Source organism: Orcinus orca, chromosome 19 (assembly GCF_937001465.1).
Source record: "Orcinus orca chromosome 19, mOrcOrc1.1, whole genome shotgun sequence".
Taxonomy (NCBI): Eukaryota; Metazoa; Chordata; class Mammalia; order Artiodactyla; family Delphinidae; genus Orcinus; species Orcinus orca.
This window is the reverse complement of record NC_064577.1, coordinates 47711199-47721944: the sequence shown is the minus strand read 5'-3', so window position 1 is coordinate 47721944 and position 10746 is coordinate 47711199. Positions and strand designations below refer to the sequence as shown.

Here is a 10746-nt window from a genome sequence, read left to right as displayed (position 1 = left end):
AATTCATCTCTCTAGACTTATTCTTTTCTCTCATGTTTCTTTGTCTCTTCATCTTTCTCTTCCTTCTCCTTATTCCAATGCTTTTTTTTCCCAACACTTTTCTTTTTCCTTTCCTTCTTTTTCTTTCCCTTTTTCACTGACCCGACTTGCCAGTGATCCAATACAAAAAATGTCTCTTAATCTGCACTCCTTGAATCCATGTCTATAGGACATAAATTTCAATCTCCAGAAGGCTTTTCACAGGCTGACCCTCCCTTACTTGGTGCACCTCCGTCTGTAGTACAAAAACTTTCACCAGACTCTTATGAATTTGCGCCACCCAGTGGCTAAAGTTGCTAAAGTCATCCTCTGAAAGAAGCAGTGCATATAAATAATTAAATATAAACAAATGTGAAGCCTGTAATACTGCCCCAAAGGAAAAAAATAATTCATAGCAGCCAAATTCTGTCCTATTTTAAAGTCTATATTCTAATACTTGAACTAGGGTGGCAAAGAACATGTTTAGGGGTATAGTGTCATGGACTCCACAGAATAAGATGATGCCCACAAGACTCGCCAAGGACTTATTCAGGTCACTTCTGCTCCCTAATGTACTGGAAAAGAAGAATAAACAGCACAGGTTATAGGGTAAAGTCTTTATTGCTCTCTTGAGGAATCAAACATCCAACATGAGAGACACTATTTTGAAGACTTATAAACTATACATATAATATCAGCAGTTTATTTCTTCTACAATGAACTTTTTTTGGACATGTCTATGTCTAGGACATATGCCAAGGAGTAGAATTCATGGGTTGGAGGGTACATACACCATCAACTTTGCTAGACTGCATATAGTCCTCCAAATTGGTTGTAGCAAATACATTCTCACCAGCAGTAAAGAGAGTCCCTACAGTTCCACCTCCTCCCTAACTTGGAAATCTCAGACTTTAAAATTTTTGCCAGTCTGATGGCTATGAAGTAGTGTGTCATTGTTGTTCCTATGTGCATTTTCCTGCTTAATGGTGAGGTTGAGCATCTTTCTATATATCCATTTGCCTTCAGGTTTTCTCTTGCTTGCTTATAACCTCTCCCTTTTTTTCTATTGTGTTGTTAGCCTTTTTTATTGAGTTGTAGAAGTCCTATACTCCTGGCGATATTCCTGAATACTAATCCTCTGTCTTTGAAACATTTACTATCAAAAGTATATTTCTAATATAAAACGTATTCCTCAAAGCTGATTTACACATAAATAAACACCTGCCAGGCTCTGAAGCTCTGGGAGTGCCTTCTGGCTCCAAGATTCTGTTTTCATTTTGACTTCTATGGCTAAAAAGCTACTGGACTTACGTTTCAAAGTCCCAGGAAACTGAACCTATTCCTTAGAAGGACTTCAAGGACTCCCACCTTGAAGGACTCTGCTTTGTCAACACATATGTGACAAAATAAGGTAGCTGGGTTGTCAGCCTATTCCAACCCTATTCAATTCTTTATGGCAGGAAGAGAAATGAGCAGCTCTCAAAAAACTGCTAGTATCTGTTATTGTCTTATTCTGAAATTAAACCAGCTAAGTAATGCACAGGTTTAATTTCAGAGTGATTTATTCAGATATTGCTTTCCTAAGCATTTATAATGACTCCATGGTGTTGAAAAGAAGTGCAACCTGTAGCAATATCTAAACTCCTGGGCCTATTTTCCAGCTCTCCAGAATAAGCCATAAAGTACCTTTGCCTAACATATTTATTTGTCTAAAGGAGTGTCTAAAGCACAGGGAAGATGAACTTTGGCAGAACAGACAGCCCACGTGCCAGAGCAGCATCACATTAGAGATTTCTGTCTGGCCTCCTCTCCTTTCTGCTGTGGTATCACTGTTTACCCTTTTAGCTCCCTCCTTCCCATCTAAAGGAAATCATCTGATTCCCGTATCTATACCTTTCCATGAAATCCTTTCGCTCCAACATACTCGTTCTTCCTGGTGGATTAATTTTAAGCCTTTTATCTCTAACTGCAGATAATAATAAGAGCTAACACATAATGCACATCTACTATGTACAGTAAGAATAAAAGTTTTGTCTCCTGCTAAAGTAACTCTGGGAAACAGGTAGGCCAGGGAGCATCTCACAGGTCTGAACTACCACAGCCCCTGAACCTGTCTCCCCGCGGCAACTCTCCTACCTTGCTTCAATCTGCACACAGTTCTCCACCCTTCAGCCAGAATGAGCTTTCCCCAATGCAAATTAGATCTCGTTACTCTTCTGCTAAAAAACATCAGTGACTTCCTACTGCTATCAGGACGAAACCCAAAATGCTTAATATGATCGCCAATGTTAATCAACTAAACCACAATAAAAAAAATTTTCAAAGACTGTCAAGGCCCTCGCTAGTCTGGCCTGCCCCCTCTCCAGTTTCATCTCTCCTCACTCTTCCCCTTACTCTAGCTTCAGCCACAGTGGACTAGCTTCCTTCTTCCTTCTCTCAGGGTCTACACTGTCCCCTCTGCCTGGAACACAGTTTCCACTCCCTCATCCCACCCTCCCCTTCCTTCACTATTTGCCTATTTAACACCTACTCATCTTTCAGATATTCGCTCAAAAGAACCTCCTTAATAGATCCCCCCCCCCTTAGGAATTCCCTGGCGGTCCAGTGGTTAGGACTCGGCACTTTCACTGCGGTGGCCAGGCTTCAATCCCTGATCAGGGAACTAAGATTCTGCAAGCGGTGGGGCACAGCCAAAAAAAGAAGAGTCCCCTTTGACCTCTCAGACTCCACCAGGATCCCCCATTATACCCTTTTATAGTGCACATTTCCTTCATGGTATTCATCTGTTTGTAATGTATTTCTGTGGCATTTGATTGACACCTCGCTTACAGAGGTAAGCTACATTGAGGACAAGGACCATGTCTGTCTTGCTTACATTTACATTACGTCCCTAAGCCTAGGGCTGTGTCTGACACTTAGAGGGACTTAGTAAATAACTGCCCTTAATGAAAGAAGAGACAGATGGGAGTTGAATTGGTTCTCTTCCCTGAATCTCTTTATTTCAAGGATCCCAGATACCAGAAATTTAGGACCCATCTTCTCTGTGTCCTTCCTTCTTTTTACCATGAGGCACCAGCCTGGCCTTCAGCTCACTTAACCCTCTGAAGCTGTAATTGTCTGCATTTTATAGAAGAGAAAACTAAGGATCAGAGACTTGCCCGAGGTCACAGGGCGAGGAAGTGGACACAGCTAGGATTCCAATATAGGTCACTGGCCTTAACCTCTATGCTCTTAACCACGACACATGAGCCCTGTCAATTTATATCCTTCATTGATATTCTCTTGGGTGGCTGAACTCTTTCTTATCTATTTCTTTGTATTAGGAGGATTATTCTTTGTGATATGAGTTGCAAACATTTTTTTCCATTTTATATTTATGTTTGTTTTGTTTTTGAGGTATGCGGGCCTCCCACTGTTGTGGCCTCTCCCGTTGCAGAGCACAGGCTCCGGACGCGCAGGCTCAGCGGCCATGGCTCACAGGCCCACACGCTCCACGGCATGTGGGATCTTCCCGGACCGGGGCACGAACCCGTGTCCCCTGCATCGGCAGGTGGACTCTCAACCACTGCGCCACCAGGGAAGTCCTATATTTATGTTTTGACATTGCTTAAGATGTTATTTCACTCTGCAGAAATTTTGAGTGTTGTGTGGTCAAAGTATTAACCTCTCCTTTTATGCCTTCTGTATTCTGAGTCATAGTTAGAAAGATTTTCCTTCCCCATGCCAAGATTATAAAGGAATTTTCTCATATTTTCTTTTAGTACTTTTATAGTTTTCAATTTTTATATTTTTATTTAAATATTTAATCCATTTGGAGTTTATCCTGGTGTGAGATATAGACCGACATTTATTTTTTCCCCAGATGGTTATCTAATTGTCCACACCATTTATTGAGTAGTCCATCTTCATCATACACTAATTCCTATATGTATTTTGGTTTACTTCTGAACTTTCACTCCTCTTCCACTAGTATGTAAGTCTATCCAAATGCTAGAGTAATTGGTACTTTTTCTTTTTTCCAATGAGCACTTTTTAACCTTTATCTTTGACTTCTCTGTAGTACTTGGCAATGCTGACTAATCCATTTTCCTTGATGTACTCTCAGTGCTATATTGTTAGATTACTGAGAAGGTGAATAAACATGTACTTAGGGCACTAGCAATCAGTGGCACCAAAATAATGATAATAAAGAAGATATAATCAAAGAGGTCACCATACAAAAATCAGAACTTTGTTGGACTTCCCTTACACATATTTTATAGCTTATAATATATTTTTTTTAAGATTTATTTATTTATTTTGGCCATGCCACTCGGCTTGCGGGATCTTAGTTCCCCGACCAGGGATTGAACCCGGGGCCATAGCAGTGAAAGCACCAAGTCCTAACCACTGGACTGCCAGGGAACTCCCAATATTTTTATTTTAAATTACATGCGAAGCACTATATTTTCAGTTATTTAGGTCCTATAGGGTCTCAATGCTCTGTTGACTACTGCCCACCCCCATCTTTACTACCACTTCTGTCTCTTCAATCTACTTCTCCCTTTCTGGACTACGGGGTCTTCCTCTGTATCTTACCTGTTGTTGCCGTCCAAGTTTCTACTTTTCACCTTTCTTTTCTCTTTTTCCATTCAATGAGCTCAGGCAAGCTCATCATCTCCCACGGTTTCAAAATTCCGAGATCTGCGCTGACTTCCTAATCTGTGTCTCTGTCCCAGATCTCTCCTTTAGCTTTTGAATCTGCCTACGGAATGTCACCTGTACAACCTGCAGACACCTCAAACTCCACGTATCCAGAACAAAACCTGCTCTTTTCTACTTTGTGTCTGCTCTTAGCCCTATGGTCCCTGTCTTGGTGACACCATCATCTACCCAGTCAACCAAACTGGACATTGAGAACCATCTTTAATTCTACCACCTTAGTTACTCCCCTTCCCCCATTACTTTTTTTTTGGCCACACCGCGTGGCTTGTGGGATTTTAGTTCCCCAACCAGGGATCGAACCCAGGCCCTCAGCAGTGAGAGTGTGGAGCCCTAACCACTGGACAGCCAGGGATTTCCCCCCAATTACTTCTTAAACAGCTTAAATCCATTTATTTTTCCTCATTCCCCATTCCAACCATGTTAGCTCAAGCCTTCATCATCTCTTACTTGGACTTCTGAAACTCCTGGCCTTTCCTTTTGCCACTTATTAGTCCACATCACTGCCAGAGATAGGTCTAAAACCAGATTAGTGATATCACCACTCCCCAGCTCAAAATGCCTCACTGGCTCTCCATGGCCTCTGGAGTAACGTCCAAAGCCCGCTATGGTCTGACCTCTGTGTACCTTGTAGCTTCATGGACAGTGGCCCTCCTTTCTTGCTCTCTGTACTCCAGTCACAAAGACCAAACTGCATGCTATCTCATGCTTCTGACCTTTGAATAATTTGATCTCTCTGTTTGGAATTTCCTTCCCATTCTTCTCCAAGACTTAACTCATCACTTCCCAAAGACCTACCCCTTTATTCTCCCTAGAATTGGCCAGTCTCTTCTTGGAGCCCACAGTGTACCTAGCACACCTCTGTTACAGCACATATTACCTTGTATCGTAATTATCTGCAGGCCCATCTGTCTCCCCCGCTAGTCACTGAGCTTCTTTTTGAGGGCAGAGATTATTTGATTAGTCGTTGAATCCCTACTACCTCGGCCTACAGTAGGACTCAATAAATATTTATGGAATGAAGGAATAAACACATAAGAATGCTCTAGAAGTTTCAAATAAAAAGGTTTGCTCTGGAGGTTGACTTGTGGAAGGCTAGCAGGCTGTCTGTCAGAAGACCTCTCAGGCTGTTTTACAAGCTTAGAAACCCAAATTTTCCACGCATAGAGAATGGTCCCATTATTTAGGAGTAGATTCATACTAACCACGCTCATACGTAAAATTATCAACTTATTTATAATGAGAAATACAATAGTCACATGTATAGAAATACTGTCTTCTGTACAACTATCCCAAACCTAAAGGTAGGCCTATATAGGAAGCTGCATTACTCCTGCATCATTGTTTAACCTGTGCACTCTCAATGAAGGAGGAAAAAAAAAAAATCTTCTTCTTGAGGAGCAAAAACAATCTTACTTTTTATGTAAAAAGTACAGATATACATACAGTACATAAACAGATATACAGCTAGCATATCTGTGGTCTTAAAAGTTCATCCGGGAAAGCAAATTAAGAAAAAAAAAATGTCTAAAAAGGCTCTTTAGGGCTGGCAATAATGATTAAAAAAAAAAAAAAGGTTGAGAAACACTAGTTTAACCTCTGTATGATTCTTTCTTAAGGAATTAGAACAAGTGGAGTTATTTCTAAAATTCAAATATCCAGTGGCATTAGGTTGATATAGTATCTCTATAATAGCCAATACTGGAGCGATTGTGCTTGAAAATTCATTGGCCGAGCCTCTTCCTTGAATGGGCACAAGAAAGTCAGCTTCAACAGACTCCAACTCTTCCATTACTAACTAACCCCCACCTCTTGCAGGCTGACTCATTCTTCCTTTGGATGTGTATGCATACTCTGTATTTCTCAGGAGCCGTTCTATTTCCTAAAAAAACTTGACATATCTCTGCTGGGATCCATTACCTTCTGAGGTTGTATAAAGTTTAGAGGTTGGGGATAGAAGTTTGAATGACTACTATGCTGCCTGCTTACACTCTCTGAGCGTCAATTTCTGCATCAGTAAAATGGGAGTAACAACACCTCCCTTGAGGGATTTTTAAGGACTAAAATGAGACAGTGTATACAAAGAGCCTTGCACAGTAGCTGTTTTTAGTGCCAAGTTGGGAGACAACACTGCTGTGTCATTTTGAAGAGTGTGTTCATGTGTGTGTGAGCACATGATTAAATAGTAAAGGGCTTCAGAGAAAACTGCTGTCCTTGGCATGATTATAGATTCCAGAAAATTAGTAAAGTGAGTAAACACTAAAAAATGTGTTTGGCTGTGTAAAAATAACCAGTTACAGCCATTTATGTAAACAGCTTAACATTTAAGGCCTGATTATCATGCAGCACAATAACAATTACATATATCATTAAATATGCATCAGATTAACCTTGTAAGTTTTATTTGATTACAATAGCACTCTATAGAACAGTCTTACAGTTAATTGCTCACGATGCATAAGTCTGTTCACTATTTACATCAATTTAATGAGACGGAGCTCCTGAGCATGTCCTGCATTTGACGTAAGCCTGGATTATTCATCCTTGATCGCAACTATGCATTTGTCCTATGACCTGTGAGATAATGTACACTCTCTTTAGTTTTGTATAGTGAGGAAGGTGCTAAAGAAGCAGGTAGCAAAAGAAAATTCTGTTTAATTTGGTGTTTTGGAAGCCTACAGGTTTCCAGTAGATAGTTCTTGGTTAAAATAATGAAAATAAAAAAAAATAAAAATAAAATAAAAATTAAAAAAATAATAAAAAATAAATAAAATAATGAAAATATTCCAATGCTGAGCACTGGCCAACCTAGCCTAGAACACTTCTAAGCAAGCCCCAAGGTCATACTCTGAAGCACTTCTAGAATTAAAATTAAAACTACAATTATAATTCATTTGACTCCCACCATGAACTAGGTACTACACATACATCATCATATCCTTATAAAACTCTTATAAATTAGGTATTATTATTTTCATTTTACATATGAAGAGAAAAGAGACACAGAAAGATAATAGTTTGCTAAATTCTTGAAGGTAGTTAGGATTCAAATTCAGGAAAGGCTTCAAAGTACATGCTTTTTCAATTATATTAAACTGGGCCAGGTTTCTTACAATTCATATTTCAAACACTTACTAGGCACTTGTTGGTTGCAAAAGAGTATAGACTGCCTGTCATCAAATGATGCAAAATACTTCAGGAGCCTGTTTTGAAGGTCAAAAGGTGGAGGCCTCGTTCATCAGGCTGAAAGGCATGCAGCCAGGCTGCCTAGCAGGCATTTAAAATTTTCCTGATAAACAGGAGTCGCTCAGCAACAATACATTCCTGGTTCACCTAACTTTTAGATTCTACCCCAAGCCTGCTGTTTCAACAGACAGACATCCTGCGCTTTGTGGAGATCAAAAAGAAGTCAGTGAGGGTATTCTCTGGCAGTCCAGTGGTTAGGACTCGGCACCCTCACTGCCGGGGCCCGGGGTTCAATCCCTGGTCGGGGAACTAAGATCCCACAAGCCGCGCGGAGCCCCCAAAAAGAAGAAAGTCAGTAAGGTGAGGGTGAGGAAGAGGCAGAGGAGATGGGTAGCAAAGGGCTGGATTCATGAAAATTTGGCATAATGGCCATGGCATTATGAAAATCCTAATACTTGCTAACTTTTCACTTTGAATAGCCAGAGGGAGTTTATTAGTTACATTTGGACAGACCTGATTTTAATTCTGGCTGTACTACCTAGTAACTGAATGACTTAGGGCAAGTGGTTTTTACCTCTCGGAGCCTTGTTTTTCCTTATCTGTAAAATGGGATGCAGTAAGGTCCTTTGGCAGAATTCTTCCCCCTCTTGTTCATCTTTGAGATGTTTAGGGCCCTCTTACTTATGCAGAAGCACTCCAGTCAAGCCACTGTGTGGAGAAGTAGCTATATGTAGACCTTCCATTTCCTTAAGTAGCTTAGCAAGAGTACTTCAACCCTTCCTCTGCAGACTGGTCATGGTTGAGGTTGATCAAGTTAAAAGAGCAATCTAGGAAACTCCTGGAAAGAAAAGGACTGATTTCCTATCTCCTCTGACTAGGGTGGCCACAAAAGAAGAAAGATATGGGGGGCGGGGAGCAAATGGGGACAAGAGGATGGCAATGCTTCTGAATGCAAGAGACAGCAACAGAGGCTGAGGAGGCTGGAACCAGTCCTGAGCTGGGCCATGGTGGACCCAGGGCTTCTGTGAAAGTGCCTTAGTGTGTGAACTCAAAGGGCTGAGCCCTAAGAGCTGCAATCCTTGAGGCTCAGGCCTTTTGTGGCATGAAGTCCTCTCTACTGAGTGCATCACAGGAAACTCCTTGCCTTTAAGAGACCCTGCAATTGGCAAAGCAAAGGGCTCTGCTCCCAGACATAAATCTCTGGCTAATTTACATTGACTGGGGTTATCTTAGAGTTTAAAGGGGAGGAAGTTGAAACCTAGAAGGCATGGCTAGACTTTTAGACTTTTTGTTTTTATCTATTTGTATACCAAGGGGATTCCCTGGTGGCGCAGTGGTTAAGAATCCGCCTGCCAATGCAGGGGACATGGGTTCGATTCCCTGGTCAGGGAAGATCCCACATGTTGCAGAGCAAGTAAGCCCGTGTGCCACAACTACTGAGCCTGCGCTCTAGAGCCCGCGAGCCACAACTACTGAGCCCACGTGCCACAACTACTGAAGCCCGCATGCCTAGAGCCCATGCTCCACAACAAGAGAAGCCACCGCAATGAGAAGCCCACGCACAAGGAAGAGTAGCCTCCGCTCGCCGCAACTAGAGAAAGCCCACACACAGCAACGAAGACCCAACGCAGCCAAAATAAAATTAATTTTAAAAATAAATTAATTAAAAAAATTTTTTTTAATTTAAAAGTATTTGTATACCAAACTACAAAGAGCCACTTCAGATACAGGAAAAATAAATATTAGATGAGGTAAAGTTTATAAAGTCTTTCAGTACTCAGGACATAGCAAGTAACTAGAAATGGCAGATAGTCATTTCCACTGGGAGGAAGGCTCAGAAACTGCACTTCTGGTTCTAACCACAGCAGCTAAGCAGCTCAAGGGGAGCCTGTGGGGATATTTGGAGACAATCAATGGCAGCCACATTACAGAGCCTGGACATCTCTTTTCCTTGCCTGAGTGACTTCATCCATACCTTTGCCTTTACCTGCTCATTTTGCAAATATTTGTCCAGGATGCACTTCTGGGCACTGAGGTTACAAAGAAGACACACAACCAAAGAAACAATTCTAATATGGTTATAGCATTTTAGCCCTGGCCTCTCTGAGCTCTAAATTCATTTATGTCATTTCACTCAGATTGCAAAACAGGTATCTGAGACAGACCTTTCATTTCTCCTCCAAATTTGCCTGATGCCACCACATTGCTGAAGGCAAAAACCCAGAAAAACACTGCCTTAATCACTGTTACCCTTACCCTCACGGTGCATTTTCATTTCTCCACATCTTTCTTAAGCACAATGAATGACTAAATTGGGGCTTAGAATTCTAATGAGGGCCTAACATCAATTGAAGAGGAAGGGTAATTTCCAGATGAATGCTGTGTTTTTAATGAATAGATCCCAGTATTATGTGGGACTGTTTTTCCACAACAGTACAACATTGATGACTCATATTCAGTTTGTTGACAGTCGTGACGTCCAGATCTGGATATATGCCCTAGCCAGACTCAAAAACTTTCAGTTTAGATGAGAAAGACATGAAGATAAGTCCTAAAGGTTTGAACCCATTTTCTGTTTGCAGAGGTGAAGGTGTTGTAAAGGTGTAGCTGAAACATCAATGTTCATAAACTACCTGTTGAACAACTGCTGGACGAGTAATGATTTTAAGGCCAATTTTTATGTTTCTACTATCTATTCTCCACACAACTGCCAGAGAGATCCTTTTAAAACAAATCTGATTATTCCTTTGTTCTCAACCCTTCCATGGTATTCTATCACATTCTAATAAAATCTAAAGTCCCACATGGCTTACCAGATATACAATCTCGCTTCTGCCTGTT

At 41.0% G+C, this 10746-nt stretch overlaps 1 protein-coding gene across 4 annotated transcripts in view; it reads right to left on the bottom strand.

The window, feature by feature from the left end:
* The window catches only part of ACACA (acetyl-CoA carboxylase alpha), a 283052-nt gene that overhangs the window by 270790 nt on the left and 1516 nt on the right, over nucleotides 1–10746 (bottom strand). The gene's annotated exons all lie outside the window — the stretch shown is intronic.